At 37.7% G+C, this 27,399-nt stretch overlaps 1 protein-coding gene and 1 long non-coding RNA gene across 2 annotated transcripts in view; one reads left to right on the top strand and one right to left on the bottom strand.

Annotated features, from left to right (window-relative positions):
* Nucleotides 1–27,399, bottom strand: part of MARCHF1 (membrane associated ring-CH-type finger 1) — a 798,496-nt gene that overhangs the window by 430,352 nt on the left and 340,745 nt on the right. The window lies entirely within an intron of this gene.
* On the top strand, nt 3,487–5,184 carry LOC111090128. Its single transcript, XR_005370957.1, has 3 exons — nt 3,487–3,772; nt 4,718–4,836; nt 5,013–5,184. It is a non-coding gene; the product is annotated as an uncharacterized LOC111090128 (long non-coding RNA).

Raw genomic sequence — 27,399 nt, forward strand, 5'->3', positions numbered from 1 at the left:
TTATCTAAAGCAAATAGACATGGTCTGTACAAGCAGAGGTCAGAGTGTTGGCAAACTTCAAATAGCAATGAATTAGCTTTTTATTTTTTTAGGTCATTATCATTATAAAAGGCTCCTTCTATGATGCCATGTGACCCTAAATATTTCTTCATCACCTCATCATTAATGGAAGGTATTAATTAATGAGTCATGTTCACTATGAGTAATAAAATATGCTGATAAGAAATATGGTGAACACAGGGAATTGCTTTCTTTAGCACTTTCATTTATCAAACACATAATGGTGTTTATTTTGTCCCAATGAATCTCCCTTGCATTAGAAACATTAACTCATTTTAATTCTCATCACTCTATAAAGTAGTCCTCATATTTGTCACTATTTTACACCTCAGGAAACTCAGGCACAGATGTTAAGTAATCTCACCAAGATCCCACAGCTAAGTGCAAAGCTCAGATTTGCGCCCAACATGCTTTTAATGACCTCACTCTTGCCTCTCAACACAGACAGTATCAAGTGACATGAAAGAGATTCCTTCTAATTCTAAAGTGTGAGTTTCTATTATACTCCCATTGGGCACCAAACAACATGTCTGAGTTAGATGGTAACACCAACGATCAAAGGTGAATCCTTTGCCGTATAATTGGCTAATCGTATGCAGAAATCCCTTCCTCCAAAACTTGAAAGAACTATAGTAGTAGTTTCACAGTAAACGGTCATATAGAAAGTAGTTCCAGGTTAAAATAAAACATATTGCTAGAATCTGAATTTCTAAAGCTTCGTAAAATTTAACAGGTCTCTCTCATATTTTGTAATATCATGAAAATTGATTTTGAAAAATAAAATTGGAAATTAAAACTGTGCTGTGGACCTAAGTCTACACGACGTAAGCATATAACTTCCACATATGAAGCATTCATAGCCGTTCACTGCTCCATGGAGCTTTTTAGGAATAAGGCAGGAATAATTGGTATGGTTTATGGATGGGAATAACTGCTATCTGTAAAGAATTTAATAATTTGTGAAAACATACACTGCTGCCTCACCTAACAAATACCTTTTTACTCTGTATCTTACGCTTGAGCTTCATTTGCTGTGCCCTGCAGCACTGCATGTCCGATGGTTTAGTGCTGCCAGTACTTTTTCCCTAAGAAACTTTCTGATGTTGACATCAAAAGTACAAATCCTAAAGAATTCAAAGTGTTCCTCTGTATCAGAGAATGTGTACTGTATTCTTTGGCCGTGGTTGGGTGAAGGGATCCTCTGCAATTGTTTTCATACCCAGGTTTGCAAGGTTTGATGAATGGAATGATCAACGTGTAAAGTGAGAGGCTGAAAGCCCAAGTCAGACACTCAGCACCCCAGAACACTGTCCTTTTCTTCAATCTCCTTGTCACTCTTTTAAGAGCAAAGTCTTATCACCAGTTGTACCCTCATGTCATGCCTATTTCAATTATTTAACAGAGCTGCAGAGACAGGAAACAGAATGAGTATCGAATAGATGTCATTTCTCATCTTCACCTGGAGGTTATGAAGGCTGCTCCAAGTGGCTCTGGGTGATATTCGTAGGCATGAACTAGGGGAAAGCAATACTTAGACTGCTATCCTTTTTCTTCATCAGTGCTTCAGATTACGGGATTCTAAATCCACATTGGCATTGTCAGTGCTGCAAAAGATCGAGTTAAATGCTGGCCAATCAGCAAGTTCTAAAAATCCTGCCTAATTAAACAAGCGTGGCTTTATCTATGCCTCCCATGCCCCAAGACACCTCCACATCAAGATTTTTGATCAACGATCTTTGAAACACAATGATCATACTGAGTCTCATTAAACCAGCCATGAATGCATAATAAAAGTTTTTAAATGCACACCAGAGAGGACTTTTGACAGTCTACCTGCCTAACGAACAAACAAACAAAAAACTGAATCAAATCTGTAAGGACAGAACAAACTGATGGTTGCCAGAGGCAGGTGGGGGTGGTGCGTGGATATGCACAATGGGTGAAGGGGAGTGGGGGATACTGGCTTCCTTTCTGGAAGGAATAAGTCACAGGAAAAAAGGCACAGCATAGGGAATATAGTCAATGATACTGTAATCCAGTTGTATGGTGACAGATGGTAGCTACACTCGAGATGAACGTATCATAATGTGTAGAGGTACTGATTCACTATATTGTACACCTAAAACTAATATAATGCTGTGTATCAACTATATTCAAATTTTAAAAGTTTTAAAAATAAAAAAATTTTTAAGATTAAAATACTGTTCAAGGTGTATCAGCATTACTGTTTTGAATAATTTGTCAATAAAATGTGTTACTCAGTCTTAGTTATTAATGAAATTACCCACAACATCTGTTTTAAACAAGAAAACTAATGTACATTATGGTAATGTCATTGCTGAAAGTAAATAATAATCTGGATATTTCCTAGTCTTCATTATATAAAACTATTTCAGTACTATTAGTAGACTCAGTGGGATTCGCTATAATAAGCACATAGGACTCTAATATTCCACTGACACTCAGAGGTTGGAAAGTATTCTTCTGAAGAAAAGAGAACTAGCCTTCTTCCCCCCTGGTATTCTCCGCAAAGCGTTTCACATCTATTAAAAATGTATTTCAGTTAGTTAAAACAGAGCGTTCTGGGTAAATATGCACAGTTACTCATAAATTAATGTCTGTGATTACTTTACTTGGATCTCAGCTATCTCCGAGCTCTGAAGTCAGCTGCTGCTCAAGTAACAATACAGAAAACTATGGTGACCACCCTTTGACAAAGAATCCTTCAGCACCCTGTTATGTTGTGATATACACTCAACCAAAAAAAAAAAAATGGTTTAAACAATAAAGGAATTGAATCACTTCACTGGAAAGTGGTTTGGTTTTAAATAGGGGTTGGTTTCAAGCAAGGACTAACCCAGTCACTCGTCCATACTGATGCTCCCTGTATCGATCTTTATTCTATACACAAACCTCTAACTGAAAAGAAACTGGAATTTTCCTCTTAGAGACTTCTAATTTTTGCACTTACTCATTTATACTTATGTTACAGAGTAATTTTTTTCCCATTTAGAGGTGTTAAGAGCTCTACTCCAAATAACAAAAGTGCCGCAACTCCCTAGGGTAGAACACAGCTAAAGAAAGAGCAGGGGAAATGTGCACATTTCTTCCTCTGCCCTCCCTATTTCCAAGTCAGCTTCAGCATCAGAATATCTCTGGTCAGCCTTGAAGCTCCAACCTTTTCCCTCATAATGTCCAAATCTAGAACTCATGTTCTCATATAAACTGTCCAGAAAAGGAGAGTAAGTCTATTCCAGAGGTCTTCAGGAATAATGCGACTTCCCTCCCCAAAAGTCCTTTAAAGGATTTTTCTATGTGCCATTGATTCTGGTGGAGTTATAGAGCTATTCTTGAACCAATTATGATGACACAGTATCATGACATACTGACTGGTGTAAGGCGATCAAGACCCTCCCCAATCGCAAGGCTGAGGAAGGACAGGGTTGGTTCTCTGAGCACTGGTACCAGAAGGAAGAATGAATGATACGTAGCAAGACAACAGGTATCCCCTAAGGGTGAGCCCTCCCTCACTACTCAGTCCTATCATACGTGAGCCAAATACACCTTTGAAGACAATCATGGCCTTTACGTGCCCAGAGTGGAGCGAGACCAGATGATTACGTTCAAGTAATAACAGAAGAAAATAAAACATCCTTACTGTTTAAACAGGATCTAGTAAATGTACTTTTTCTCCAGGGGACAAGCTGAAGAGGTAAGTGACTCACTCAAACTTAAGAGGTTTTGGTGGAGCTGGACTCCATGTCCTGTATGCTTAATCTCAGTGCAGTGTCCTCGCTACTGTTCTGCCCATTATTATTTAATTATATCTTATTTTCTGAATTTTGACTAAATTAACTCCAGCTATATTCTATAAATGGGACCCATTTTATATACCCATCTGGACCTTATGGGTCATAGGCAAGTAACTTTAACCGCAAAAACGCAAACTCAACCTATTCAGAGTCTAGCAGATCTGGGGATTATATTAACTCTTTAAATCTTTGGGACTGTACTTTTGTGCCTTGAGGAACAAATCACCAAATGCAGTAATAATAGAAAGGACACTAGACTGGCAGTCACAAGGCCTGTATTATCGTCCCAACTTTACCACGAACCAGTCATGTGATGTTGGCAAGTTGTTTATTCTCTTTGGGTTTCCTTTTTGGAATTAAGAATTTTTAAGAGGCTTTCTAATTCTGGGGTCACTTTTTTATTTTTTAAATTTTATTTATTTATTCATGAGAGACACAGAGAGAGAGAGAGAGGCAGAGACCAGGCAGAGGGAGAAGCAGGCTCCCTGCAGGGAGCCCGATGTGGGACTCGATCCCAGGAACCTCGGAGTCATGCCCTGAGCCGAAGGCAGACACTTAGTCACTGAGCTACCCAGGTGCCCCTTGGGTCATTTGATTTCTAAAAATTTTGCTAAGGAATGTGAAAGAGTTATGGTACCATAGTTACAAAGAAACACATAAAGTGTGAAATTAGATCGGCTAATCTCAATTTAGTCTCTGGCTTTGAGATTATGTTATTTAACTTTTATGATTTTCTACTAAAAATAGAATTAATCAATCATCTTCCAGATAAATAATAATTTATCCACTCTGTTCAAAATGAAGAATATATATCAAAATGCCATATTGTTTTCAATTCCCTCAAGTTGCCAGGTCAGCAACCAGTCTGAATAAGGAAAGGTAGCCCAGTGTGGCTGTCCTTGGAAACGAGAGTAGGAGGAGATCTTGAAGGGGGCATCCTAACCCTAGGAAAAAGGAAGGAGAGGTAAATATTCATTTAAAAAAAAAGGGGGGGGGGAATTGAAGTAGAGAAATATCATAAAATCATGAAAACAGTAAAGAAAAATGTACCTACAATCAAAGGTGTTTTTGTTTGTGTGTTTTTCTCTTCAAACCTTCTAACGCATGGCTGCCATGCATGGTCAATTTGTGGGCGAGAAGAGGTTAGAAGAAAAGCATCTGAAGCCCCTTTTCTCCTCTTACGAAACTATCATCTGAGATATGGACTCTGTGCTGACGGAGCGTGTGGCAGCACGCAATGCAGGTGGCAGGAACACCCCTGGTGTGATCTCTGGTTTATTCCAATGTTTGAAATACAGTAGGCCTCAGAGACATTGGCTTATAAATCTTTTTTTTAAATAATAAATTTATTTTTTATTGGTGTTCAATTTGCCAACATACAGAATAACACCCAGTGCTCATCCTGTCAAGTGCCCCCCTCAGTGCCCGTCACCCATTCACCCCCACCCCCCGCCCTCCTCCCCTTGGCTTATAAATCTTAAATAATTATTTTTTTTAAAAATACATGCTAGTTGGCTAAATGTGGGAATTTACATGATCATCATAATTTCTAGTTACAGAGTGTGAAATTAAGTCACACCTAGAAGTCTAAGAATTGGATTACCTTTGTAAGAGACAGAGGTCAAGAAGCCAAATCTCTAAGGTGAATTAATTGCGGCCTAACACGTGGTGTTAATATATCTAAAAAAGAAGGGAAAAGTGGATTAACGGGAGCAAAGTGTGGCCCACTCACGGAAGTAGGCAAATGAGATTTAAAGAAGCTGGACTAGTCAATCTTTGTACCCAACTAGAGAAAGAGAGAGCTGGAGGGATGCGGAGTTATGAACCTCTTTATAGAGGGACCTTCCCCGGTGGCTTCCTCAGGGTCATGGCTTCTCAAGATATAGATGAACTAACCTCACTCCAAACCATCTAATTTCCCTCACTGACCCCATGCTATGAGGTTAAATCTGTTTGCTAATTTCCCTTCCAGAACTTTCTTGGATCTTGCATTTAAGCATTCCATATATATATATATATGAGCGGAGCCGGAGCGGGTGCAGTTGCGTGTCATGGGCGGCCTGCCCAGCCCTGCCCCAGCCCCTGACCTGGCCCTGCCCCAGCCCTGGCCCTGCCCCAGCCCTGGCCCTGCCCTGCCCCTGCCCTGCCCCTGCCCTGCCCCAGTCCTGCCCCTGCCCTGCCCCTGCCCTGCCCCTGCCCTGCCCCTGTCCTGCCCCTGCCCAGCCTAGCCCTGCCCTAGCCCAGCCCTGCCCCAGCCCTGCCCCTGCCCTGCCCCTGCCCTGCCCCTGCCCTGCCCCTGTCCTGCCCCTGCCCAGCCCTGCCCCTGCCCTGCCCCAGCCCTGCCCCTGCCCAGCCCAGCCCTGCCCCAGCCCTGCCCCAGCCCAGCCTAGCCCTGCCCCAGCCCTGCCCCTGCCTTGCCCCTGCCCCGCCCCACCCCGCCCTGGGGACCCCGGCACCGAAGGGAGCAGGCCCGAGGGCTCCGCGGGGAGGCCCGAGCACCAGGGCGCCCCTGCAGCTCCCTGTGCTCCCGGGATCTCCTGGCTGGGGTCCCCGCGGGCCTCCTGTTGCCTCCCGGGGAAGCAAACAGCCCCTGCCAAGGGTGGCACCGTGTCCTTAACGGTTATACAGGGCGGGGGGGGGGGGATTAAATGGTTAATCGAAATTTCTGCCCTTGAAATGAAAAAAAAAGAAAAAACGCAATCTCCCAGTAGAGTGAATTCTCAGAATACATTACATTTTTCAGATGGCTCTCTCCCGTGGTCACTCCCTCCTTGTGAGGGGATTCGGGGATTTGTCTTTAAAAGGACAGAATTTTCTTTTTCAATTTAGATGCACGTGCTTTATATTTTCCAGACGTTGTGAATAGATCGGATCTCTCCGCATCTTTTGTGTTTCTTCGCCCCAAAGGAAGGAAAATTCCAAAAATCTGTCATTTTTACACATCCTCAGACATTGCTTATAAGTTCTAATTTGTCCCCAGTCACACAGGAGATCTTCAGAGCAGCTTCTGGCTGCAGTGCATCTCTAACTAGCTCTGTATTCCACAGCAGAAATGCCCTTTCCATGTGACGGCTCTAGGTCTTTAGAAGTCGGAATAGGGACAAAAGGTAGAAAGGAGAAGTATTGTCCTTGGCAATTTAGCCAACAATAATCACTATGAAGATTGCTTAAAAAAAAAAAAAAAAAAAAACCTAACAAACAAAAAACCTTCATTTAAAGATTTGCAGAAATAAATGCTTCAATATACTTTTAGGTTTGCTCTAATGTGAGTTCCTTTTGAGTGGCCCCCCTGGCAGGAGCTCTGCAGCGGCACACGCCCTCACTCCTCCCATGCAGCGGGCTCACCTGCGGAGGTATCATGACACATAAATACCTGAGACTCACTTCACCAGAGATCCGAGTTCAATAAGGCCGCAGCAAGAACCTGAAGCGGGCAGGTCTTAAGAATATCACAGATGAGGGTGCCTGGCCGGCTCACTGGGTTCAGCGTCTGCCCCAGCTCAGGTCAGGGGCCTGGGATCCTGGGATCAAGGCCTAGGTCGGGGCGCCCCCCCTCCGCCCCTCTCACCATTTGTTCTCTCTCTCAAATAAATAAATAAAATCTTTTTTAAAGACTCACAGATGATGCTGATACAAACCAATTTTGAGAACCACTGCACTATGTCAATATAATAGCTTAAGAACAATAAGCTAATTAAAGTTTGCCGTGTGACAAATTTCTGCTTTAAAATAGTAAAAAACAAGAAGGTTAGGAAGCCCTAACCCTGGCGTTTGCTCATCATCACTCTTCGTTTACACCGGATGTTTGTTAAATACAGAAGTTTCAAGGAAGGGACTAAAAGCCAAACTCCTCCAAAAATGCCATGTCCAAAGTTAAATTGATGATAATGCTTAAAAATTGCTGTAGCTTAAGGATCACACCTATGACCTGTAATTATGAGGTGGGTAATTCCTTACTTTAAAAATAATCAGGGGAATCTCTGGGTGGCTCAGCAGTTGGGCGCCTGCCTTTGGCCCAGGGTCCTGGGATCGAGTCCCACATCGGGCTCCCTACACGGAGCCTGCTTCTCCCTCTGCCTCTGTCTCTCCTTCTGCCTCTCTCTCTGTGTCTCTCATGAATAAATAAGTAAAATCTTAAAAGAAAAAAATAATCATTAATCCCTCTGTCTAGAAGGACTATCTTAATTAAGAGAAGGTTGGAAATAGAAGTCTGTAAATTTAATGGTGTGTGACAAATACTAAAATGTAAATTATGAATCTGTTTAGAAAAAGTAATATTGTTAGTGTTTACCTCCATGAAAAACTCCATGAAAAGCTAAGGCAGCTTTCCAGATAATTTAGACTCCAGTACTTTTGCTTAAAATATTCATTGATGTTACAGGAAAGGAGATTTTTAGCCTGAATTAACTAAATGGCTGTCTTAATCCTTTACCTCATTATGCATGTGAGTTATCCTTTGTTTACTCAGAGATTTTTCAAAAATCAGATTTGAATTTCAAGTTAATGTGATTTATGTGGTTGAGTTATTTCAATTAGCTTTATCTCGAAATTTAAAATGTAAATCACATTTCAAGGAAAAGGATATTTACTTCCTGGAGCATTTTAGATACTAAACAAGAGAAGGTTTATTATGGTTTTTCAAGTAAATGCTTCCGAAATAACAAGAAAAATGAATAACCAGGATATTTAATAAACATTTAGCTGGTACTGTATTAGGTGGTCCCATAAACTGGATTTCCACAATTTTGAAACTACTGAGGGGGGAAAAGGGGCTTTTAACACTCTGGGGTGCTCCACGGCCTTAGAACGCTGGAACGTAACATCACCTGACGTCAATGACTTGGACCTAACACCTTTCTTAAAGAAGCTCCCAAACTGTTCTGCCAACTAGAAGCATGGAGTTGCTCTGGGATGACTCATTGTGCAACGATCCAAACCTAAAAAAAAAAAAAAATGTTGTGGAATGCATTTCTCCTATGGGAGCACGGTCCATCCTGCGCAGTAATTAAACCCTAGGGAATAAACGAGAGGCCTGTTACGCATTCAACAACTGAGCACTATCAGGTACCGGCCAAGCTACCAGACAGGAGCTGTGGATTCTGGAATCATTCAGCTAATTTGTATCTGTGTACACAGTCTCAAAACATGATCCAGACTTCCAAACTTGATTTTTGTGGAAACTATTCACTCTAATTAGTGTTGAAACCCCTTCTGGAACATTCACTCTCCACCTGGACACTATTGCATACTCATGCCCAAATTACATTTGTTTTGCTTCCACCCTGTGGCTTCCAACCCTCTGGCTCTGGGAACAGTACCTCAATTACTGCCTCTGGCTACTAAATTTGGCATTTGCAGTTGGTAATTCTAATGTTAGGACGGAAGCTTTCTCTAAGAGATTCTAAATTTGTTCTTGATGACCTAAGTCGTCTCCAGTTGTAAAAGAAAACAGAAAAAATATGCATCTGATTTCTCTAAGTAAGACCTACTTCAATCTTTGTCAGCTTAAAAAAAAAAAGAGAGGCCTCTAAAGGGTATATTTTTACTATAATTAAGGAAGAAAAGAAACACAGTATCAGGCAAAGACAAGGAACCAAGTAAATATCTGCTGATGCATTAACTGGACAGCCTCATAATGCAACACACATTTATTGAGAATATTCTATGTTTTCTGAGCCATGCTAGGGATTAAGGGGTAGGAGGTCATACAAAATTATAAGGGACAATTTCAGTAGTCAAGGAGTTTGCTGTGTCACTAAGGAGATATGACAGACACAGGTCAGTCAATCTGAGAAAGACATGGGACAATACAATCAATATTTGAAACACAATACAGAATGTAAAGTGTCAAAGAATATTTGAACACCAAACAAAATCATCACAGGTATAAATAGATGATCTTAAGGAAGAACTGGGGTCCAAGTTGGGGCTTAGCAGAGAGAAGGTCTGTAGTCACTTCCTCACAGAGATGAGTGTGAGACTGGCACATGCAAGTTCAAGACACTTGTTGAAATAACAGAAAATTTGTTTAAGTTTTATCAGTTGGGTTAGGCCACACATGGCCATTAGCATGTGTCACTAACTAAAACTTGGGAAAAGAGAGGAAAGAAACCAGGCCAATGGCTAGAAGAAAGAACAAGTCCATGCAAAGCAGTATCTAAGTTGTAACTGCATCAAGGGCGGTCATATAAGTAATAAAGATAAGAACATTAAATGGTTTCTGAAAATGGAAACAAGGCATCTTGAGTTGGGGAAAGGATATTTCATAACACATCCCTGTTGATTGAGTGGGTTTTGGACCCACCAATGAACAGTGCACCTGATGGCCACTGTCAGAGGTTACTGGGAAAAACAGGTGAGCAAGACATCACGGCATTAAAATTTGTATCTCACAGAGAAGGGGGAAATCACACAGAGGGGGGCTATTTCTACCAGGGAAATGCTGAAGCATATGCTAATGTAGAGTTATAGAAAATTCAAATAAGCAAAACAAGATCAATGTGAAAAAAATAAAATTTCAATAAGAAAAAAAATAAAAACAATTAAAATTTCTGGTTCTAGGTTTGTAACAAATCTGCATTGTAATGAAGCATTTATGAATGGGTGTGTTTTCCTGGGTTTTGTCTGACTGTGGAAATCCGACTGTGATTCTATTTGGTATGTGCAAACACCCTTCGTAATTAGAAGAATATCCATTCAATGCAGAAATTCTGTCCCTGAAGACTTTTCAGAAGCAACTGAATGATCAACCTTCAATACTAAACACAGGATGATGGGGTCAGATGACCTCTCCAGGTCTTTGATTTTATTCTTTGGGAAGTATTGGTCCTAATTTTGGACACATCTGTTTTCTGAAGTTGAAAGCAGACTACAATGGAGCCAACGAATTTATTTCAGTCTTTTTGAGAATCAATGGCAATTGTCATTGTCACAGTTACATAAAATGTGTGATAACTATAGCAGGCACTGAAATACTTCTACTAGATTGTATTTTCATATTATGCTCATGACAAAAGAGTCTCATCAGAAACAGAATCTCCTTCCTAACTTCATAGGACTATCTTTGCTCTATTTTAATTTGCTGAGGAAGAGAAAAACAATCATTTTGTTCAATTCTCTAAAAAACACAAAACAACTGCATGTTGTAAGTAATCAAAAATCTAAGGAAGGGGGACACCTGGGTGGCTCAGTGAGTGAGAGTCTGCCTTTGGCTCAGGTCATGATCCCGGGGTCCTGGGATCGAGTCCAACATCGGGCTCCCTGTGGGGAGCCTGCTTCTCCCTCTGCCGGTGTCTCTGCCTCTCTGTGTGTCTCTCATTATTAAATAAATAAAATCTTAAAAAAAATCTAAGGAAGGTAAGCATACATTAATATTTAATCAGCTTTAGGAACATAGTTTAGGATTAAATACAATAAAATATGTTGTACTTTATTTTCTTGGTCAGATAAGTGAAATTAAAATTTTGTTTAAAAAACAAGATTTATTTTGGCAAATAAAATTAAGCAGCCTTGTCTCCAAGTACATAAATCTATAGTTAATCTTCGTTAATATTCTCTATGACTTTCAAAATACTAGGGTATCTGACTGAAGAAAAAGCAAATAGGATCAAAGCTCTTAGGGTAAATATCTATTTCTTCAGACATCTTCAGAAAATACAAAGCAGTCATCCAAGAAGGATCGATTGGCATCCGTAGCAAATTGGAGGCATGAGAGAGGGTATTCAAGTGACTTGCTTCAGAACCTCCCCACCCTTATCTCTAAGTAGTGGGGGTGACAGGGCAGTGGCTCTCCCTCCCCTTCCATATTCTGGAACTTAACACTTATGTGTTTCAAGTCTCATAAACCCCAGCCTTCTCAGAGCCTAGCAACACAGCTCCTCTCAGCCTTTTGATGACTTAAACAAGAAAACAGTGGTTTCTCCTCATTCATGTCAAAATTCTAACAGTGCATCAGAAAATTAAAGAGCAAATTTAACTAAGTGCTTCTTGTATGGTTTTAAGATACTAAGCAAAGGAGAACTGGCCCTGACCATCCTAATCAAGCAAACACACACAGATGCAGACACACATGAGTGCATACACACAAGCACATACACAAAAACACAAAACAAATGATGTCATTTTGGATTCCTAACTAAAATGTGAGTCCACATATAAAGTTATATGTATCTGCTCAAATATAATTTATTTGTATTCCCTATACATAAACCTCTCTTTCTAGTCTATTGAGTTTAAGTAGAAAACAGAATCATAGAATTTTGTATTTAAAAGAAAAATCAGAAAGCACCCTACCATTTTACAGATGACCAAATTAAGTCCCGGTAGACTGAATGATTTAACATAAGTGAAGACTAGTTGATGGCAGAGTCAATGCAGAACAATCCCCTGATTCACAGAGACTCTTTGCCCTTTTGCATGATCTGAACCAACATGATGAACATAAAGCTTAGATGAGTTTTAAAGTAAAAAGAAGTTATTTTATTTGTTTATTTATTTATATTATGCTTTTACTTTCTCTTAGTGAGTCTGAAAGAAATACATTTTGTAGTATAATTGTGAATTACATGTATCTTCTCTTTGGAAATCGTCCTTTACTAAAGATTTTTTTTTTAATTTCTGAAAGAGCTCATTTTTATTATTCAAGGAATAATTATTGTTTGAGGATTATCTAGGTTTTTTTCCTTTTTTTTTTGCTCTCATTACCCACTGTTTATGAAAAAAAAGTCATTAAGCCAATGTTATTAATGTTCTCAGAGTAAATTGTATTTAGGACAAATGATTCTTTTGACAATATAATCAGTACTTTGAAAAGTCATGTAAGAAACAATAGGTCAAATTCAGAAAGCAAATCTATATATTCTTCTTTCATATCTGGCAGATATTCATAATAACAAAATCATTATTATATTATATTTTGCATTTTCTGTCACTAAATAGGATGTTATCTCTAAAATTCCAAAATAATCAGCAGACTTGGGCAATTTTTCCATAGTCATGAATGTCATGGCCAAAACATTGTATCTAATATCACTGAGAGAATGAAAGTGTAACTGACTATAGGAGTATTGATTTTCTAAGTTATTTATGGACAGTCACACATTTTTAGCCAACCCTAATAAGCATTTTTCTTATAGAGAGTATCTTTAATTCAGGGTGGTCCTATCAGATGAACATATATCTATTTTATTTCACCTAGAATTTTTCTCAACCAAATGTAAAAATTATCACAATATTTTTAATAGGGAAATAGAACTTAGAAATTACCATCTTTTGACAAAACCAATACATAATATATTTTCCAACTTTTAAAATGAAAATTTGATTTACCCACTTTACTGAATAGTTTTTTTTTTTTTTTTTCTGAATAGTTTTAATACACTAAATAAAGCTTTTATAAGATAAAAAAATACGCTGCCTTAAATAATATATGACCACTAATTTCCCAGTTTTTGAAGCTTAAGGTGTTGGGTGTTTTTGTCCAAAATAATAGAATCTAAGAAATAAATAGGTCTAACCCAAAATTGAGCAATGTATTTTATGAGACCAGTGAGTCTACAAAACTATTTCTTGATCTTTTTGAAGACAAATTACTTATCCTTATTTTTTTAAAAACTAGCATATATTCCTTGTAGACCTTTGGAAATAGGACATGGAATCCCACCAGAATTTAATAAGACTTCTTTTCAATGAGTTATACTACTCCCTATAATGGGTTGAATTATGTCTCCCACAAATACATAATTCAGCCCTAGCCCACAGTACCTTCTTATTCTATATGGAGAACGGTCTTTAAAAATGCCATGGATTTGAAATGAGGTCGTTAGTGTGGGCCCCAATCCAGTACAACTAGTGTCCTCAAAAAAAGGCGGGGGGAGGAGGGAAGAAGTTTGAACACAGAGACAGACATGCATAGAGATAGACTGCTGGGTGAAATTTGGGGTTGTGCTGCCATGAGCCAAGGCACTACCAGAAGCTAGAGGCTGCCACAGATGCTTCCTTAATGCTTTCAGCAAGAACAGGGCACTACTGACACTTTGATCTTGAACTTCTAGCCTGTAGAACTGTGAGACAATTAATTTCTGTGGTTTACCATCCAGTTTTTGGTACTTTGTTACAACAGCCCTAGGAAACGAATTCATTCCTATAGACAGGTTCTTCCAACCATTTTTACTCTTAACCCTCCCCTAAAAGTGTAATACACTTTTACTGAGCTACTAAAAAATAACTGGCTATAACTCCAATTGAACAATGTACTTTAAGAGACCATTGAGTATAGAAAAACATCTCTTGATAGTTTTGAGAATATTGCTTTCCCCTATTCTTTATAGTTTATATTTGTGGCAGAGTTTTAGAAATAATTAAGTGAAATAAGATAAGAGTTACTCATTAACTTAGAGTAGCTAATATAATGGTCCCAGAGAAAAAAAGTGTGCTAAATTCACTATTTCCTTTGCATACATTGTTATTTTTAAGATTGTTATGCTCTAATCTATTTTCTGATATGAATGGAAATACCAACTTTTAAATTTACCATTATAATAAAGTTAATGGAAAATAAGGAACAACTGAAACCTTAACTCCTAATTTCATTGTTTACACTTAACACTTTTTTTTATGCATTAAAGCAGTTTTGGTTAACCATTACCTACTTCATATTCAGATGGCTAAGATAGGTATGATCTCTTTCTAGAAAAGAGGAAAGTAATCTTTAAAAGGATAAATTTACATTTCAGCTATCCTGGTTTTTAACTCTATGTAATAGACTATTGCTCATCAAATCTGGTGACATTTTTCTTCAGGTTAGAAATACTTTCTGGTGGGAGGCAGATGCTGGGTGTACAAAAGTTAGAAAGCAATTTGCTGAAACCCAAGCATCAAGAAAGACATGTTACTCATTTTGCCTCCCATGAGAGCAAAACCAGGAAAACCTATGAGGCATGATATGTAATATGTAATATATGCAATATGTGTAATATGTAATATGCTTAAAAGGACCAGATGAAGCAGAGGGTCCTGAGGATTGTCTTAGGAGAAGAGTAGTATTTATTGGTTTCTAAGATCGCGTGTCTTTTTAGAAAATGAGAATGACAGGGCAGCCTGGGTGGCTCAGTGGTTTAGCGCCGCCTTCAGCCCAGGGTGTGATCCTGGAGACCCAGTATCGAGTCCCACGTCAGGCTCCCTGCATGGAGCCTGCCTCTCCCTCTGCCTGTGTTCTGTGCCTCTCTCTCTCTTTCTCTCTCTCTCTCTCTGTGTGTGTGTCTCTCATGAATAAACGAATAAAATCTTAAAAAAAAAAAAAAAAAAGAAAATGGGAATGAGAAAGATCAAGAGCCAGAGCATTAGTTAGGTAAGAGCTGTGAGCATCAAGTCCAAGGCAAGTAGCTAAGGATAGAACAAGAAGACCAAGGATGATATAGTGAGATCCAAGACCAGAGAAAAGCAGTTTTGAAAGTAGCCTGAGAATGAAAAGTGCACACCGGTGTCTGCATTCTGTGTGTTCTTGTATGTGTAGTCATAGAGGCTTGAAGGAGCCAGAAAAATAGGATAGGACAACTAGGTAAATGGTTGAACTCAAGTTGCAAGCCAGGTGTATTTCGAAGTAATGGAACATGTATTCCCTGTCTTGAACCTATTTCAACAGTTAGAGGTCCATCTGAGTCAATATGAGGGAAAAAAATCATGACAAACTAGAGCTCTGTGGAAATAAAAAACAGATATTCTTTTAGTTTGAACCTTAATGTCCAAATAGAGGATACACAACCACTTATTGAGACAACTAACAAATAAATGTAAAAATCTTTTTAAAGACTGAATTTGTGGTGAGTATAGCATAAATAGAAGTTGAATCACTGTGGCACACCTGAAACTAATGTGACATTGCCAAATTTAAAATAAACTGGATTCAATAACTTTTGAAGTATCTTTTAATGTGGAGACTGTGACATCAGATTTGTGTTTACCTAGTATGTAAGATTGCTCCTTGTGTAAAGATATTAGCATTATGATACCATATACTTTATTAAAATAAGATTCAATATGAATAGTCAGAGAGCCAGCTGCTATTGATGGCTTACCATAAAAGATAGCAGAGAAAATGAAAGAGAAAACCACAGGGAATAGGAGGTTAGATCTTATCACAGAAGACTTAAGTCATCAACTTGTGGCAACAAATGTAAGGAATTTACCTGCCGAGATGTTAAAATATATTGTCGATTACACACTCTTTCTAACTACAGTGATTGACTGAAGCACACACACATGAATTCTACATTTATAAGCTCTAAAAGGAGGAAGAAATAATATGGACAGTTTCCTAAAACAGTTAACTTTGAAGTACTAAAGATTTTTTGAAGTTATTAGTATAAGAAAATTTCAAAGAGAAAGACATATTTAAAGAAGATTAAAGGATATAAAATGAAGCATGAAATGCTACAAACTATTTGAAAATGGGCTATTCAATATTTAAGAGCATTATTATTACTCCCTAAGAAGAATAAACCAAAAGATTTATCAGATGTATACTACATCATCTTTAGAGGATGCTATCTGTATTTATGGTTAGATCTCCAAAATCTATTAGAACACTATAATAATCATTCAAATATTTTATTTTTAACAGTATTAATGATTGTCTAGATTTTTCAATTTCCTAAGCCAATAAGATTCTGAGAGTTTTCTCTCATTGTCTTTTCTATAAACACCATTAATTATTAACACAGGAGTACTATGGTAAATTAAATGAGATAATGCCCATAAACTTCTTAGCATATGACCTGTCATGGAGTAAGCACTATGTACGAGTTAACCACTCATGTCTGCAATTTAAGATTACATCATAAATGTTTCAATCATAAAAACTGTACTTATATTCAAAAGAATAGGAAACTAAACTTTTAAAAATATAATTGGGTATGTTCTTTCCAACTCTTAAGAAAGGGGCATCCGATCACACAGTAAAACTCAGAACCTTTTTTTCAAGATTTTATTTATTTGACAGTGAGAGAGCACAAGCAGGGGTGGCGGGGGGCGGAGAAGGGGAGCGCAGATGGAGAGGGAGAGGCAGGCTCCCCACAGAGCAGGGAGCCCAAGCAGGTCTCCATCCCAGGATCCTGGGATCAATACCTGAGCTGAAGGCACACACTTAACCGACTGAACCACGAAGGTGCCCCTAAAACTCAGTTATCTTACATGTAAAGGGAATTATTTTCCCTTGTTCAATAAATAGAAATATGCATGCTAAGCCGAATAATACTTTTTTAAAACTGAGAATTTTAAGGAAATAGCATATACCTTAAATACAAACTGTAGTTTTATACAATGTAATTTTTCATTATCAGAGGGTTGGAGTAGCTCAGTATTATTATTACGAATCTGAGTTGTTATATTGTAGAAAATAATAATGATGACAATAGCAATTACTATTTGTTAAGCCATCTACTATCTGCCAAATAATGTATCAGGCACTATACATATATGTTATCCAATTTGGCTCTCATCATAATTTTTTTTAAAGATTTTATTTACTGATTCATGAGAGAGAGGCAGAGGGAGAAGCAGGCTCCCTACAGGGAGTCCGACATGGGACTAGATCACAGTACTCTGGGCTCATGACCTGAGCCAAAGGCAGATGCTCAACCGCTGAGCCACACAGGTGCCCTCTAGGCAGAATTATTATCTCTATTTAACAGAGAAAGGAACTAAAGCTCTGAAAGATGCGACTGGCTCAGTTCTCACATAGAGTCAATGACTGATTTAAGATTAAATGTAACTCTGTGTGACACAAGCACCTTTAGAAGATGTTAATAGAAAGTACTGATAGAATGCAGAAAAACTACAATATTGATTGTGTGAGGTGCCAATCAGATTCATCATTGTACTCTGATTATGCTGCCCTTGCAGTCCATGCCACAAAGTCAAACAATGATTGCTCTTCAAACTTTAATAGCAGACACTCCGCTCAATGCGCTCTATAATAATGTCTTTGTTTTCATAGTAGCAGGCAAAATGAATATATCTATCACAAGTTCCCATGCTATTTGGACATTTCTCCAAAAATGTGGAGTCAATAGAGTACTAGTAGGTCAAAGTCTAGAAAATTAACTTCAAACTGGTTGAAAAACTAATCGAAACACAGAGATTCTAAACTGCTTTTATGCAAGATTTTAAATCATTGAACTGAAAAGGTAAGTGTTCAGCAGAAGATTGTTTCCTAAAAATTTTCACAGATGGCAGTCACCATGGATGCCAAGTAATCTCAAGAAGTACCTAAACTTTAAAAACAAACTTAATTTACTACCCTAAGAGCTCTTGAGGAATTGTCTGGTAAATTAAATAAAACATTCAGTGAACATAAATTTATAATGAAAGAGAAAGACACAGACAGGCACACACAGAGAAACTGAACAACTTTGTCTAAGATATTTTAAAGGAATAATATTTGGGCTAGAATATTTACTAACACAATTTCTTAGTTGGATTGAATTTAATAATTATTTTTAGTCCCTGAAGAGGTTACACTGAAGAAGAAAGAACACTTGAAAAGAATATTAAGAGGTACTTATTCCCAGACCCCACAATGGACAAGTATCAATAGTTTGTTTGGAAATAAAATGCAATCTGAACTATGATTTTATTATAAACATTTTACATAATTTTAAATTTGATATCTTTTCCTTCATAGAAGAACAATCACTACTAAAATGTTTACTACTTATACAGAAAATAGCATCAACATAATAAAGGAATAAAAATGTAAATCTCTGCTTATAATTTTAAAATTAACTGATGATTTTTCATCTGTTGTAGAAAAGAATGCAATTACCCAAAATCTTCTTAAAAATAGCTACAGTAAACAAATAAATAAGACACGAAAGAAAGTGATGACCATTTAGACCATATTAAAATTATCACATAAAATCTCCCCTTAAAACAGAGTTTAAAGCTTATGCAAACATATTGTCCAATAATCTATCATTTCTCTTAAATAAAAGGCTAATTTTAAAAAGAGGCTAATATTAGGTTGCTTTTAAATAAAGACAATCATTTACTGTTAGATAAGAATTTTTATGAGAGTACTAGAAAGCTATTGTTTCATTTGGGATCAATATGTAAAAAGTTAAGAAGCCTGTGGTTAGATTATATAAAAGGTATAAAGCACATAGATCACAAACATTCTAGGCTCTCAAAAAGTTAAATTATAAATACCTAGGAGCTGAATGGAAACCACAGATTCAGGTAATGATACAAGAAACAAGGTAGATAGTACCAGGAAGGGAGTGGTATAAATGTTAAAAATTACGGTAGGGAGATTTCTGCCTCCATTGCTCTGAGCTTCCCCTCCCACCGTCTATTAGTATAAACAGCTGTGAAGAAATATGAAACTGGGAAAAATACAAATGTTTCCAGGCATCAGGCATCCAGGCAGCACAGATCGTGATTCATGAAAAAGGGAATCAATGAGATGATTTCTATAATTATCCAATGTGTCTAGAGGCAATTTCTGGACTCTGGTACAGAAAAGAATAAGACCAAAACCTGGGGGATCCCTGGGTGGCGCAGCGGTTTGGCTCCTGCCTTTGGCCCAGGGCTTGATCCTGGAGATCCGGGATCGAATCCCACATCGGGCTCCCGGTGCATGGAGCCTGCTTCTCCCTCTGCCTGTGTCTCTGCCTCTCTCTCTTTCTCTCTCTGTGACTATCATAAATAAATAAAAATTGAAAAAAAAAAAAAGACCAAAACCTGGTTGTCTATCTTAGTGAAGGATATAGAGATTGAGGTGGAAGGAACTAAAGATGGCTTGAACTTGTGAAGCAAAGAATCAGAAGGAACCTGAAGAGAAAGAGCTCTAGAAATCTGTATAAAGGCCCCTTTATACATCCTGTAGACCCGGGATCGAATCCCACGTCGGGCTCCCTGCATGGAGCCTGCTTCTCCCTCTGCCTGTGTGTCTCTGCCTCTCTCTCCCTCTGTATCTCTCATAAATAAATAAATAAATAAATAAATAAATAAATAAATAAATAAATAAACTTAAAAAAAAGAGAGAGAGAAGAAAAATAAGAATCACACCAACTTCTCTTTAGTACATCTGGAAAAAAAAAAAAAAAAACTTGTCAACTCCAAATTAAATACCAAAGAAAATATCCTCCAAAACAAAAATAAGATAATTTTCACACAAATAATAACTGATAAAGTGGTCTTCATTATAAGAAATGCTAACACTGTCTACCAAGTCCACCCAAGAACTACAGAACAGAAATTCTTTCCAAGTGCACATGGAACATTCACAAGGATATACCCTGGGCATTGAAAAATACTCAATAAATGTAAATGAGGTGAAATAATCGAATATTTGTTTTCGGATTACAATGGAATAAAATTAGAAGTCAATAATAAGGAAATCTAGAAAATCCCCCAAATTACTGGATATCAATCAATATGTTTGAATAGAGCCCATGAGCCAAGGGAGAAATCTCAAGGGCAATTCAAAAACATTGAGAAATGAATGAAAATGAAAATATAGTATATCATCCCACATCCCACAATTTTTGATATACTATGCATACTATTAAAAAAATGAAAAGGTAAGACAGAATGGGAGAAAATATTATATATTATATACATATATATGATATATAACAAAATATGTAAATAATATATAAGATATATTTTTTCTTCTACTCCATGGCTTACTTTCTTATTCCACATATATATATTTTCAATTTTTTATTTATATGATTACAAATATTTATACCTATGTTTATATATATATATATATATATTTATACCTAAATCTTTATCTGTCCATGCAGCATTGTTAAACATTGCAAATATGAAAAAGAGTTGTTATCCCTCAACAATAAGACAACCCAACACAAAGTTGGTAAATTATTTTCATGGATGTTTCATCAATGATATATAATTGATAAATAAGCCTATGAAAAAAACGTTCAACATAATTAGTAATCTGGCGATGTAAATCAAGTCAAAATTAGATGCCACTACATACCTCCTAACAAAGACAAATTAAAAAAATAGTAATTATCATACTTGTGTTTGTTACTATTTGCATGCAGTTGTGTAAGCGATGTAACTAGTAAATGGAACCATCTGCATTTTACAGTTAGGTGGCTTGCCATAATTTGCACACCAAATGCAAATACTTCACTTACCAAAGTAACAATGGACACCTCACAGAATGACACAGAGTTTTCAAGTCATAATACTTTTCATACAACAGGACAGGGTGCTCTTGGGTGGCACCTACGTTATACCGTGAAATCCATTTGCGAAGTTAGTTACTTGAAGTTTTACTTTAAAATCTGTAGCCACATTAGAAGTTAACATATTGGTCTTTCAAAAATTGCCAGACATTCTCTTAAAATGTTTATGCTCCTTACTTCCTGTTGGCCTCTCTCCTAGTCTCTGCCCTTCCCGGCTCTGCTGCTTTATCCTCTGGCTTTGGCTGGGTTTGCCAGGCAAGGCACAGCAGGGAATGGAGGGTTGTGGAGGCTGAGGTCAAGGTACTTACCCTCCCAATCTCCTCTCTATTTCATTAAAATTCCAACAGTAGCTGCTTTTCTGTTTAGCTGTAACACCTGTTGAGTGGTTGGTTCTTCAATTGCTCTAGATCTCTCCAGATGCACTATTTTCTCTGCTCTTCCCACCAGGATTCTCACTATGATTACCTGTGGACCGCCTCGCTATTCCTTTTGGTTCACTTAGCTTTATTTACTCCTTTATTTTTAGTAAAACCATTATGAATACGTTGTTTTCTGGCACAACGCAGATACAAAAACTGGTATCATGAGCAGGATTCTGTGACCAGTTTGCTCTCATATATACCTGAGCAGATTGATAACCTGCTAAAGTGTGATTGCAAAGCCACAATTTTCAATTTTTTCACTAGAATGACATGAAATGAATTCCTGATTGAGCGCTAATCATTGAGTGATCAACTGCCTTTTGCACTTAGTTTTTACAGCAAAAAAAAAAAAAAAAAAAAAGGAGATCGCAAAGATTTGGGGATGGGATGACTCCTTCTGACTATTCTAAAGAATTTACACACAGATAAATATATGTCCAAAACGATGAGTGATCAATTCACGTCACAGGTGAATTATACAGAATGTTAATAGCAGCTTTAAAACTCCCTGATTTGTCGTAGATTAGGAAGACCAAGGCTAAGGATCAAACCCAAGGTCTAACTGTAGGAGACGCAGAGTTGCAATGTTAGTGAAGTGGACAACTTGCCAAATCACCCATGCTAATGGAGACAAACCAGTTGGGAAGGCGTGGAGCCACAATCACAGGGATTTAGACCCTGGGCAAAACCCATCAAAGCTGAAATTCTGAAATGAAAACAAATCCTCCTGAAATGTTCTTGTCAATGGAAGCAGCTTCTGAACTCTAGCTCCCAGAAGCGGTCGTCCCTGCAAAGAAATGTTTCAGGGACTTCACTTTGTGCAGCTGCCTTCCAACATGCCGATTATTCTCAGGATCATCACCATCACCCCTCATTGTCTCCAGCCTAATAATGAGTCTTACACTCGAGTACTAACCAGAGACAAAAGTGCATAGTCCTTTCCAAAAGGGGAAACCATATACACTGAAGGAATTGCAGGCTCTTTTTTTTTTTTAATTGCAGGATCTTTGATAACTTCATTTGGTAAGAGCCGAAGGCGGTGTTGGGAAATAATCTAAGGATGATATAGTAAGAACGAGAAATTGTGATTTAGGATGAAGCCAATACTATCAGTGTGAGAGTATTCACCAAGAATTCTGGATAAAATAGGAAATAAAGCTCCTGCATGTGGTGGGGATAAACTTGAATCAAATCACCATTGGGGTTTCACCACCCCTTTACCCCTGGACCTAAATCAGTTTATAGACCTGCAACATACTAACTTAGAAGGAGGTTTGGTTATCTTGAAAAACTGCAATATGGCAACAAGTATACACTGTAGATCTCCCCAAGCTTTCTCCAGAGGGAGTTTTGGCCACAAATCAAACTAAAAATAGCTTTGGAAGAAAGCAAAATACCTAGACGTTCAGTATAATCTAAGATACAGGTAAGACTATGACTGAACTGCCCTGCTCTGTAAAGAGATGGTGGCCACGGATCTGCAGATTCCTTCCACGTTGGGAATGCATCTTTTCTCTTCTTTTTTCTTTCTCTTAACTTTAAAGAGAGAGACAGAGACAGAGCAGACATGCATGGGTGGGGAAAGAGGAGAGGGAGAAAAAGAATCTCAAGTAGACTCCCCACTGAGCATGGAGCCCAACCTGGGGCTCGATCCCAGAGCCCTGAGATCATGACCTGAGCAGAAGCCAAGAGTCCAATGCTTAGCCAACTCAGCCACCCAGGCACTCCTGGAATGCATTTTCCTGAAGTTAATCAAAGGACGAAAATAGAAACGGACTGGTAAAGAGAGTAGTATCAGAGGAGCACTCTCCCCAGCCCACGTGCTCTCCCTCTGCTTCTCGTTACATGCTGAGAAGCCAACCTCCGTGGCCTACAACAGGCAGGCTCTCCCACCCTCCTGAGTCCACCTGGGAAGTAAAAGTAGGAAAGTTGAGAGCAAACGTTACAGGTGGACCATTTATCTCTTGGGGTACCCCCTGCCTCCATAGTTTTGCCAATGGCTATCTCCTCACCAAATGCAGCTCCCCTTGGAGGGCCCCCTCCCAGGAATTGAGCTGGTCTGGGTTTTGGTAGCATCATTTGATTCTCTAGCCCCACCAACTCTGGGTAAAAAGGCACCCCGCCCCAGCTTGTTTCTGGGCTTCGCCTTGGCCTTATTATTTCCTTCATCACTGTACCTACTTTGCTGGACTCTTTCCTGGAGTCTTTTCAGTTAAGTATTTTTTTTAATAGCAAAATATTTAATTTTTATACAGTCCAATTACTCTTTTCTCTCTCTCTCTCTTTTTTTTTTTTTTTTGGAGTACACTTTTTGTATCGTATCCAAGAACTCTGCCTAGCAAAAGGAAAAAGTGATTTTTCTCCTCTGGTTTCTTATAAAAGTTTTATAGTTTTACATCATATACACAGGAATGTGATCCATTTTGAGTTAACATTATACAAGGTGTGATGTCTATGTCAAAGTCAATTTAGTTGCCCATGGACATCTAATTGTCCCAGCACTACTTGTTGAAAACCACTCTTTATATTACTTTATTTTTGTACTGTAAGAGCCTTACAATGATTCTCAATTACTCTTTCCCATCTTTTGAGCTATTCTGTGATGTAATCTACTTCTACAAATATATTGTCACAATTTAATTGTACTTAAGTCCTGTTGATTGTACAACTACTTCCTGCCAGGACACTAACATTGTATCCAACTTCTCCTTTTCTCTAGGACTGTATTGTCCAATACATTAGCCACTAGCCACATGCGGTTAAACAAATGAAATTAAAATTCATTATTTCAGTCATACTAGCCACCTGTCAAGTGCTCAACGGCCACATGTGGCTAGTGATCACCTCATTATACACAGAAGAACGGAACATTTCCATGGACTGGGAAGCACTGATGGACACCACTTGCTGTCCAAAAGTAGGTGTAGTGTGCATGTACTGCTGGGCATATTAAACCTTATTAAATTTCATCTTCTTTGTATTGATTTCTAGTGACTTTATTAAGTGATAAATTTAGGGTTACTTGAATATGACACTTGGAGCAACTTTTTAAATTTACTCTAGGATTTGTAGGTAGCAGCCATTAAAGTCCTATGAGAAACACACATCAGGGATTTCATAGCTTCAAATGCTCTTTTTAAATCCATAGATAATTTTTAAATGCTTTATTTCTCACAGATGTAAGTTTTTTTTAAAAACTATATTTCTCTTAACATTGTATTCTTTTGAGAAAACAACTTTTGAAAAAGTGTCTTCTTTTCCTTTCTGGCTTCTAATTTCATAGAGATTTTATAAGTGACAAACTGAAAACAGTCAGTAGAAAAAACCCTTGGAAAAGTAAAACCATTTAGGGGACAGTATACAATATACAAAGCAATATATAAGACATATGTTCCTTTTTCCTCTGTTTATAAACAATAGTATTCCTGGACACTTTTAATAAAATCTTTTATAAAAAGTCCATTTTAAATTTAGAATTTGATTTCTTTCTAGTGAAGTATAGTTGACTATGTTACATTAGTTTCAGGTGTACAACATAGTGATCTGATAACTCTACATATTATGCTGGGCTCACCACAAGTGGAACTGCCATCTGTCGCCTGCAGTGCTATTACAATACCCAAACAGAATGTTATTTTACTATAGTAATAAGTTAAAGTATCTCCTAGGACACAAGTATTCTCCCCCCACCAAAGATGGGTTTTTTTGGGGGAGAAAAATGAGAATCTAGTTTGTTGTTTAAAGAATTTAGAACATAAGTTTATATATTTTTTTCTATTCTATACCCTTTCAAATGCAATACCAGTATTTTTAATATTATTCCTAAAACTAAACCTTCTTCTTAACATAAACTCTGTCAGTGAAGATGAAAAGCGGCTCTCCAGTAACCTTGTATAATGACCTGCCATCTATGTTTTCATCCTTCTTCAAGATCAAACTACCTGTTGACAGAAGCATTTTCTATGAAAGGTTCATTTTAACACAAAAGATTCACCCTAACATAAATGACATGCCTGAGTGTAATGACTTTTATTTACAATTAAACAACTTGAAGGATGTTTACTGGGTGTCCAGAATGGTATTAGGCACCGGAGGGAATGCAAGAAAGCGGGAGAAAATCACATTGTGGAGGAGTTAAAGCTTATAAAAGGCTCTACTTAGCGATTAACCTAGTATCACATGTAATACATTTATATGGAACTGATAAGCACTGCAGCATGACTCTCAGCATGAATGCACCAGTATGTCTTTGAGAAGAAGGCATTTCCAACTGGCAAACTGAGACTAGAGTGGTGAATTGAAAAGGATCAGAAGAGGTAGGTAAGTGGAGAGAAGAAGATGGTACGAGAAGATAATCTTGAACATGTAAGAGAGCTATGCTACATTTTGGTCTATAAAAGGTGGGGAGCAAGACAAACAACCCTCCACCACACAAAGCTGTATCGGAATTTTATGGGAAGTTGAAGGGAGATAAATGATGGAGGTTTAGGGTGAGAATATAAAATTCTCATGGCTTGTCGTAAAAAGTCAAAAGTTAATGTCTGCGGCTCATGGAACAAGATATAGGAGATTCTTTATGTATTTAAAGTTGCAAAGCTATTCATAGAATAGCTCATCATAATAATCTCACTTAAAACATTAAAACATGGGGGAGTAGCAATGGTTGGAGGTGGTTATATAAATAAGCTAAATTTCTTTTTTTTTTAAGATTTTATTTATTTATTCATGAGAGACACACAGAGAGGCAGAGACACAGGCAGAGGGAGAAGCAGGCTCCCCTCGGGGATCCCAATGTGGGACTTGTTCCAGGGACTCCAGGATCACGCCCTGAGCCGAAGGCAGACGCTCAACCACTGAGCCAGCCACCCAGGCGTCCCTAAATAAGCTAAATTTTATCTGTGTCTGTGGTAATCCAAGAATACTTGCAAGAATTAGAAGTATGAGTAATAAATATTAATGAGTGCACTCACTAAGAAAAGTAAAAGAATGGTTTCCAGTAACTGCCTCTGGAGCAAGAGCCTGAAGTGGGATACTGCTGCTTTAGATTATGTGCAACATATCATGTTAATTGAAACTACAATGTCTACTTAAAAATGGGTAATTACATCTAAAATAAAAAAGATGTTCAAGTTCAGAGATATTTTGTTAGAAGTATCTTTCTTAAAATTTTACTTTCTTTGAAAAAAAGCAACAGAAAAATGTACAAGAGGCATAATGATTCCTTTATGACAAATATGCTGAGGAGTCAAAAGTATGCCTTGCAATTTCACCTTAGTTTCCCACTTTTCCATATGTTCCATTGTTCATTTTTCTATCCAATTTTAACACATTAAACCGTGATTTTCTAGTCATCAGCTTCATAAAAATGAACTTCAGAATATATCCAAAACACCAAGTACAACAAAAAATCTTTCTGAAGTTAAAGTACCCAAAATGATTATACAATAATGAAATAAATCTGCATTGCCCAAATTATTTTTTGGTTTGCAACAGGCTACAATATCATAAAAATGGTTACCAATACCAACAAAGAATAATAATAGTAAAGTTATATTAAGTTTACCTACTCCTAGTATGTACCATGCTAAGATCCTGATTTGCAATATTTAACCTTGGCAAAAAAAAAATCTATGAAATGGACAATGATATTAACTCCATTTTCCAAAGGCGTAAACCAGATTTCAGAGTGATAGAGTGATTACATAATTTGCCTATGATTTTATAGTTAAAATGCCTTAAGACTGAGATACAAACTCTGGTTGTCTAACAGCTGTGTTTGCCTACTTTATTGATCCTTGCTCTTCCAAGCTCCAAGTATCACGAGTAGAAAAGCCTGTTCTGAGGCTTCTACTCCTTTGCCACATTTGTGGTGACCAGACCCTAGTA

Source organism: Canis lupus, chromosome 15 (assembly GCF_011100685.1).
Source record: "Canis lupus familiaris isolate Mischka breed German Shepherd chromosome 15, alternate assembly UU_Cfam_GSD_1.0, whole genome shotgun sequence".
NCBI classification, from domain to species: domain Eukaryota; kingdom Metazoa; phylum Chordata; class Mammalia; order Carnivora; family Canidae; genus Canis; species Canis lupus.